This window comes from Mycteria americana, chromosome 5 (genome assembly GCF_035582795.1).
Source record: "Mycteria americana isolate JAX WOST 10 ecotype Jacksonville Zoo and Gardens chromosome 5, USCA_MyAme_1.0, whole genome shotgun sequence".
Lineage (NCBI taxonomy): Eukaryota > Metazoa > Chordata > Aves > Ciconiiformes > Ciconiidae > Mycteria > Mycteria americana.
The window spans coordinates 45768917-45778483 of NC_134369.1; positions in this window are offsets into that span (position 1 = coordinate 45768917).

A 9567-nucleotide genomic window follows, 5' to 3' on the forward strand; every position below is an offset into this window, starting at 1 on the left:
TAAATTAAGAGTAACAGGCATTGAGTGACAAAAATAACTTCCTGTACATGTATAGAAAAGGCTTCTGTATCAATAGCTATGTTTCAGAGGAGATGCAGTTTGGTTTTTGCCAATCACACAGAGCAAGCTGATCTGTTCATCTTTCCCATAACGAAGTATCTGGTATATTTAGTTGGAATGCAATTGATTTAACCTGACAACACTTAATGCATAAGTGTCATGTGGAATTTAGTTTAGGTATCTTGTAACAAGCAGCTCTTAAACTTTCCAAATACATTTGGATTTTGGCACTTTGTTGCACTGTGTTTGTTTTAAAACTATAAAAATTGGCTATTTATAGTCCATGGAACATCTTGTTTTATATTTGTAAGCCAAGGCCTGCATAACTAGCTCACCACTCCCATCAAGTGGCAAGTGGTGATTAAGTACTAAAATTTTTACTCATTTTGAAAACCTATGCTGTCTTCCACCAACAGGTTCAGTTTGTTCTGAGTGGGGTTTTTTGTTTGTTTTTGGTTTTTTCTTTAAAGTGGAAAGAAAAAAATAGGTTTTGGCTTTTACCAAAAGAGAGAAGTACTAATACTGCTCCCAGTCTCCTGGAGAAATTCTTCAATTATTACTGTGGGAAGAGCTGCTTTTTTTTGCCTCTTTTTGAGGACGAGGGGAAGAGGTAGGGAGAAAACGTGTTCAATAGACCTCGCATTCAAATAGCTATTATCCACTGCTTTTATCCATATCAGGTTTGTTGGAGCCTTTCACTGTTCCTCATGGTAGCTAAATGGGACATGCTTTCTGCTGTTTCTGCACGACAGCCCTGTCCAAACACCCTTTTACAAGTGGCCAAGTAAGCTCTGTTCTAAGGGCACTTGGTTGTTCCTAAAGAAGTTTTTTACAAGGCCCTACTGGGTTGGGGGCATGGTTACTCTTGGAATTAAGACCAAGCAGCCAATATTTTACCTCGGGTACCAAAGGTACCTCAGAGGTCTGACAGTCAGGATGCTCTGGGTGATGTGTACTTCCAGGTAGCACGATAACTGCCCGGTGTCTGGAAATACTTCAGTGTTTCTGCAGCATATGTGTAGGTCAGCTGAACAGTACATCTGCAGTAAATCAGCATGGGATTTGCAGTCTACGATTTAATCAAAAGCACAGCATGTATTCGGTAAGCCTGATATTTCTTGGAAATGCCAGCCTAACTGTACTTGCATGGCATTGTGTAATGCTTTTATTTCTGTGTATGGAAAATCTGGTCTTGATGGAACAGATGTGACTTCCGACATCTAAGACTCATTTCTGTTTTTTCTGGAACTGTCAGACTGGAAAGCTGCAAAGTGATGCGCTGAGCTGACCCCTGTTTCAGTGTGCTGGCTCCTGTAGACCTCATTTCAGAAATCTAACTTTCCCAGACATTGTATGAAGAGTTTGAATGCTGAAACTGAGCTGAAAGATTCACTAGTGGGCAGAGGACCTGAAGTTAGGTGTGGTGCTGAATGCAATGTTTTAGAAATTCCAGCTCCAGAATAAAGATTGGAGGGCTAAATGGAATAAATGAAGTGATGAAGTGTATGTCAAACACCAGCATTTAAAAAATGGTAAGATGCATAACTTAGCCCTAGTTACCCTGGGCATTCACAGAGGCAACTTCTGATAGGAAAAAATACTGTATGATTTTGTAAGTAAGGATTGTTTCACGTGGCAATGGGTTCAAAAAAAGGCTTTGTAGGAAAACTTTGTATTTGGCACTTCCAAGCTTTAAAAGTGTCAATATTACTCTTCCAGTATGGTTTCTGTGTATGAAAGAATATAAATGTGTAGGACTGGGGTCACCTAGTAAGGTAGTAATCTCCAGATTCTCCTAAACCAGTGTTTTCAGACATTTTAACTACAGACATGACTTATTTTAAGATCTGTCTTGCTAGATTTTTTTTAAAGATCCGGGTTATGTTTTTGAAGATAGTAATTTCTTTGAACAATAGGAAAATACAGAAAGCTCCCAGGGTTTAAGAGGTGGTTAACAGCAGTGGAACTTGTATCCTTTTTTTTTTTTTTTTTAACATGTTAGGTCAGACATGACCACTGTCTCCATGAACAGAAGCAAGCTGGAATAGGGCTACACAAATGAAAATAAGCTGCATTATTTATTTGAACAGGGCGACATTAGTGGATCCTTCTTTTCCTGTAAGCAAAATAAATCTGAACCAGTTCGCTCGAGTAGGAATATATTAAATCTGCCTTCCCTCCGTGGACATGGGGTGTGTGGTGGGGGTACCCTTGCTCCTGTGCTCTGGAGACCCATGTTGCTGAAAGCCTGCAGGTGGCAGCAAATTTATGCTGAAGTTATGCAGCAGTAGTTACAGAATTTTCTGTCTAAATCCTGTTAGGTTTTTTTTACTCGGTTTCTTTTAGTTATAGCAGTATTACAACTGGTTTTAATCCTAATGCATACTAATTAAGGGGTATTTGGAAAGACAGATAGTACTTGGAGTTCTAAAGAAGGATTATCTTTTGCTACTGTATCGTGAAAGAAAATTTCTATGTAAAGGCTTAGGAAGGAACAGAAATGGATTAGATGCTTTCTAGTTGCTATAGAAACAAAATATATAATTAAACAAAACGAAATATATTACAACTCTTACACTGATGAAAGTACTTAGGAAAGATTGGACAATGAATGAGTGTTTTATATTGCAACACCAAACCGGGAAATAAACAGAGGGTTCAGGTTTATTTTTCTAATGCAGTTTTCACCTACTGCATTTTTTTTGTGCTTGGTTAACTAAAACCAAAAATGTTTTGTTTCCTAAGGTGACTCTATAAGAAGGAATGTCAATAATAATAAGCAGTAAGTAATGCAGCAAGGATTTGCATCAATACTGTTGCAAATTAATAACAGTAACATTATGTGATATTAATGATACGATGAAATGTATACAAATCTTAAGTACATGCTTTTTTTGGAAAAAAACAAACATGATTTTATGAGTATGAACTGTTTAATTACACTTGCTTTAAAATAACTTTTAACAGATCACTTCAATGTTTCTTATTCTATACCAGTATATTACCAGTTCCATACCCGTGCTCTATAGCTAATAAAGACAATTTCATGACTAAAAATGTGTGTCAAAAGAACTTTCCTGTAATCAGAGAGTAAGTGCTGGGGGTTTCGGATGCATTTCAAATGAGCTGGCAGTTAGTGCCAGCTGCCAGAAGAGGGCACTTTGAGGTTTCTCATGAAATGCTATTTACTTTTAAAGTTTAATTCGAGTTCCCAGAATTTTCTTTTTCTTTCTTGTATCATAAAATTTCACTGTTTAAAGTTCAGAAATGTAGCAGTGATTGTTACTTCTCTTTGTTAGCTTCACTCTGAAGGTGGCCACATTCTGTTATTTGTAAATTGAGGAGGCACGTTTCCATGGAAGGATCTCTTATTTAGCATGTCTCAATGTGTGGCCACAGGAGGTGGATAGAAATTGGTAGGCTTTGTATTTCACACTCTCTTCCTCCCCCCCCCCCCAAAAAAAAAAAAAAATTATATGTGGAGAGAGAGAGAGAGAATGACAGTATATGATTCTTTATTGGTCAGAGTGAAGGACAGGAAGGAAGATTAAAATAAATCCTGCACTCAGCTCAATGTTATGATTTCAAGTTCAGGTGATTATGACAAAACATGGCTAAAATATCAGAATCTACCCTGTGCAGACAGTGTTTACCTTGGAATTACTTTATGTGGTACATCTGCACTTGCTTGCCAGGCTTCTATGTGGAATGAATCTGTTTTATCCTTTCTTACAATCCTGATGAGTGCATTGCCTGCCTTGATTTAGCACACCTATTCCCAGGGCTCTGCACCTCTGGCTGGAAGCAAACAGTAGGAAATGTTGAAAGGGGACACAGAGAGCCAGCTCTGCTGCAGAGGCAAAGTGTGTCAGTATACCTGCTCAGTCCAGACCAAAAGGGAAATGGAGGAAAACAGGAGGGAGAAAAATATTGAATTCTTGGAATTTTCTGGGATAGGAATTAATTTCAGATCTGCCTGCCTGCCTTTTATTCCTCCAGCAACCAGTTGCTTCATCCTCAGGTATGTGTCCCCTGTTGTGTTTGGCTGTATCTACACTGATTTCTAAAGCGTCTTAAGCATTAGTCCAGATAACCAACCCTATCAGTATAAATGTCTTTAAACAAACAAACAAAAAAACCTAGAAAAGTGTATTGATTTTCCCCTTTGCTTTTCTTTTTTTCAGGGAGGAGGTGGGGGTGTTTTAAACACATTTAAGTCCTCCATATTTTAGGATAACTGCCACTGCTAAGACTTCTGAAGGCAAAAGTTTGGGTTTTTTCATCAGGCAAAGTTGTCCGCAGTCTTTCATAGCTACACAGTAAGCCTACTGTAACTGCTAAACTCATTTTTGGTTTTTTTTTTTTTAAATGTTTTCAGAGTTTTTTAGATAATAAGGAATACATTAAATAAACATATATTTTACAATCAAGACCCAAAATTTCACTGAACTGGAAAAATCAGTAATATCACTGCAACCTAAAATGTAACAAACCCCCATGAATTTTGCAAAAATGTTTAAAAGTGAGGGAAGGACACCCAAAAATGGGGTGGAGATGACCCAGAAAACCACTTGGACAGGAATACTTTACATGTGTTTTAGTAAAAACTTTGGTTAATTATTAAGAAACAGGTTTCTGTTTTGCAATATTATGGAAGCTTCTTTATAGGCATTTGAAGACTCTGAAGTGAAAATGTATGTTTCATGAATACTGTCTATAAAATTTACCACTGTCTAATAAAACATTTTGAACTTTTTTTTTCTGAACCTAAATGGGTTTTTCAACTCTCCTCTTTTGTGCTGTCCTTACTTGTCTTCTATGGAAGATGGTGACGCTTTCCTGAGAAATAACACCTGCAAAACAAAAAATTCTAAAATGAGACTGTCACTAAGGTACCATGAAGTCTTTGCTTAGATTATGGAGCTGAGAAAGTTGCATCTCCAATGGTACATGTATGTTAAGAGATCCTTGTCATCCATCAAGAGGCGAGATGACAGCATTGTGGGGAATACACTCCAGCTAAAGATATTTAGGTCCAGTGAGAACAGAGAAACAAGACAACTGGAGTTACAAAACTCACTAAAACACTCAGGAGAAGATCTTACTGGATGTCTGAATCCTCTGATCCGCTGTGGATGCTCTAGTAATGGATTGCTTGTCCTGTCTCCTTGCTTGGCTGCTTTGGCATACTTGCCTTAAGGCTTCATAAGATGTTCCTGCAAATTCCTTGATTCTTGCTTTCAGAATACCACCTCTTCCATCTGAGTTGCTTCAAGTGCCTACAATGAATCGTCTGGTGGCCACTGCTTTCTCTCTTTGCTGTAAGACTGCAGCACCCTGGGCTAATACCACACCCTGCTCACAAGTAAGGAGAAATACTTCACCACAAGCAATGTATTTAAGTGTTATCACTAGAAATTTCATATTTATCTCACAGTAATGCAAAATTGTCACAATTTACCTTTCCTCTTAAGTGATTAACAACATGCTCCTATGCTATGCTCCAGTGGTGTGTGTTCAGGATCTGTAAAATACCAAATTCTTAATTTTCTGTGGCTAGCACTACACCATTGTTGTTGTACTTACTAATGTTATTACAAATTACTTGACCCTTTAACCATCTACTAAACAACTTCCTGAAGGCTGAGACAATTCACTGTTCTCTTCATCCCTGACTTTCTTTTAACCAACCAAATAATTTCCAATTTTTCTTATCTTGGTAAAATGCTCGTAAAAATTGTTCTCCTTCAGTTTGCAACTCAGCTCTTGATTGTTTTGGTGTGAGGTCACAGCTGAAGTATTGCAGTCAGGGTATTTATTTGGTGGCCAATGTGTCACGCCAAAACAGTTGGTGTAGCTCCTATGACAGGCACAAAACTGTTTGATGACCAGTAGAGCTGTGCCGTGGTGGCTGAGAAGGGAAAAAAGAAACTGAGAAAGGCTGTGGGGTGTAGCTATGTTGGTTGAGGAGCCAGCTGTGTTCTTCACCTAGTCGTGCTCTGTCCTGAGCAGCAGTACTGCTGGGCAGCTGCTGTAGAAGTTATCCTCTTCCACTGTCTGGTCTCGGTTGCGTGTGTGTCTTGTAGACGAGGGAGATGTGCCAGAAGCAGAAGAATGCTGGGCTCGGAGGGATCTGCGTCAACTGCGGTGGATGCCTTGGGTGTGATGTAATTAGCAAATAAGGTAATCTTCAGGGCTGGTGTTTTCAGCCTTTGCAACTCCCAAATAGCAGAAATGCAAACCATGGCATCTTTGTGACAACAGAGATGAAAGTATCATGGAGAAAATTTTAAACACACAAAAGATAAGAATAGTTTACTACTTGCTGATGAAGAGTTACAGGTTTCCTTCTAGTGTGGAAGAATTATCTGCTGGGCTGTCTCCAAAATAACCAAACCTCAGTTGCCACTGATAAAATACAGACATAGTTTGTTCTTCATATAAGAGATATATCTACACAATCATTCCTCTTCTATCAGGTTCTTGGCAATGAGAAGTAACCTTACAGTAAACCATCTGTGCTTTATTGTTTGAACCTACCTTGCTGTGAGGTGAAAGCATGGAGGGTAGCCATAACTTTGATTCGTGCTTCTTTTTTCCAAGCTTTGTTAGAGTAAATATCGAGATAATGTGTCAACATGCCTTTATTTCTAGTCTTACTGAGCCTCAAGACAAGATCAAATGGCTGTTGAATATTTTAATTCTAAATGCTCGGTACACAACTTTCAAATACATTCAAAAGAAGAAAATCTTGTCACAACCTCCACTTGGAGAAAAAATAAAGGATAGTCTTCAAGAAGAGTGGGGACTGGAAAGGTATATGTTTTCAGATTTCATCAAAAGAGTAAAAGATGTGGCAAAGAGAGTAGAAGTTTAATCTTTTAAAAGGAGCTATACAGTACTTCCTATATGTATTCTTAAATATCAAGGAAGACCATAGGATGTTATAGCATATCCCACTTCTTTAACTGAAATAAACTGGGATGCTCACACTGACTCCATCATGAGGTGAGGAGGAGTTTGTACCAGGAAATACAGTGCTAAGTATTAATCGAAGTGAGATTGTGGCTAGATGTGAGATACCAAAGTGCCCGGGACACATGCCCAAAACCTTGGGGGGCCAGAGTTGAAGGTCCTGTGCTGTCACAGGTTATTTCAAGCCTCTTGTGGGCAGGACCCAGCGCAGCAGTTACGCAGCTGAATCTGTTCTCGGGCATGCCGGGTAATTACAGCGCAGCCGCTGCCTCGCTGAGTTGCCTGAATAGTGATGGTGCCCTAGAAATGAGAAATTTAGTGCAAGCCCAACCCCTGAAATCGTGTGGGTTTTGTTGAGTTTTTTTTTGTTTGTTTGTTTGGTTGCTTGTTTTCTCCCTAACCCCACACTGTTTATTTCTTACCTCTCTTGCCAGCCTTTCTGGAAGCTGGAGGCAGCCTGCAGAAAGCACAGGGTGTTGTCTAGTGGCAAAAGCAATTGTTCAGTATGCAAAAGACGTATATGGTAGTGGTAACTATGTACTAACGTGTATCCGATAAGCATTAATGATAACATACGCAACAACTTCAACAAGCTGTGAAAGTGCCAGTCCCTGAGATTTGGTGCTGACGACATTCCCCGCAGGTCTGGGATATGCAGCTTCAGTACCTGTCCAGGTGTGGATGCGTGTTTGAATCAGGGATGTTGTAGCCACCTGCAGATGACAACTCTGTCTCTGTGCTCGCTCTTGCCTCAAAATCCTGCAAGGCTTTGCTGCTCGGCTCCTAAATATCACGGGGAGTTTGGCTTTTAATTGTAAAACAGCACTTCCTCGGTGGGAAGCCGTGAGGTTTAATGTGTCTGACACTGGTTTGTTGGATGATTTGGTTGTGGGAACCCTAGAACTAACAAATGTAGCCAGTTATATTACACAGAATGTATTTTGAGCCCAGCACAATGAAGACGTTATTTTGCGTTTAAGATTATGAAGCGGGATCCAGTTTTTAGTCATACAAGGACTATTTTGTTGGAATGAGTATTGGATTGAAGCACATGAGTAACTTGAGTGAGATGAAGTCTGTGCATGGTATGTAACTGATAGCTGACCATTTTAATTGTTTTTACCATTTTAACAGCAGGAATCAAATCACAAATCAGTTTTGTGAGTGTATAATTTCTGTTTCAAGAACTCACTTGTGCTGAACAGCCTAAAACACAGCACCTGTGGAAAAAGTTGTGAGATGCTGTGATAAAATGTACTATTAATTGCAAATCATGGTTACTAAATTCTCGCATTTGTCCAGGTTCTTTCATTCTCTTGTTGTGTGGTCTTGCTACTTGTATGACTGCAGTATTCATTAAATCTCTAAATAGAAAGCAAAGGAAAGCTTTTTGGGCTGAAAAGCATTTTTGTTATTTATTTTTTTTAATTCTTTCTTCCAGTGTTTCCCTTTTAAATAGTTTGAGATGCATATAAATATTCCTAATGATTAGGCAGTAGTCAGCCAATTCCAACTTGCCTACAAATGAACCATTTTTAATCAGGCTTCATCTGAATTGGGCTCTATCATAAAAATTTCACGCGCAACTCGGAGAAAGCTGTTTCTCATTTTAAGTAATGCTCTTTCTTTGTGGGTTTTTGTTTGGTTGGTTTTTTGTTGTTGGTTTTTTCCCTTCCTGGGGTATAAATAGCCCAGTATTGTTTGGAATAATATAGAATAAAAATGTTTCCCTGGCCATTTGGATTCAGGATGTGGGTTGCTTTATTATTGTACTTTATAATACAAGAAAGATTTTTATTACAGAAGACTAACCATATCCCGCTCATATTTTATTTTATGAAGGAGGCCATCACAGCAAGAGCTATCTCCTGATACCTAATATCAGGCTAATCTCATTATCTCTTGATTTTAACTCTGGAAACATACCTAATCAGGCTATTGTTAGCAACTGCATTTGGTGATAATAATTTGAAAAAATTTTCAGCTTCACCAGCTTTTGGGATTTGGTGTCCCTCCCTCGGAAGGAGCGATTCCAGCGTGGGTGGGCAGCCACTTTCCTGGCTCTGAGGTTCCAGCCCCTAGCCAGGACTGGGCAGCGGCAGCAGGTCTCAGCCTGCCCTCACTATTACTGGGGGAAGCAGGAAAAACCAAGTGGACAGGGCAGCTGTTCCGCCTGTCCTCTGAGGACACTCGGCCCCCTCGCAGCAGAAACTCTCGATGCTTTAAAGACAAGAGGCGGAAGATGCTGCAGCTGGTGGAAGAGGAGCAAGAGTGACCTTAAGCCTCAGCCTTCAGGTCTCCTCTGCCTCCCTCCATAGGGGACAGTAATTAATGTAAGCCATTCCCTCCTACCCCCAAGTTCTCACACGCTATATAGCAAAGTGCTTTCCGTGAAACCTCTTTGCTGCCTTGTCAGATGTGATTAAAGCGGGTGAAGATCAGAAGTTGTTAGAGTGAAAGGACTGATGGACAAACAGGTGGTATAGTTGAATAAGCCTCATTCTCTTAGAAAACTAAGCCAAGTACGTGTAT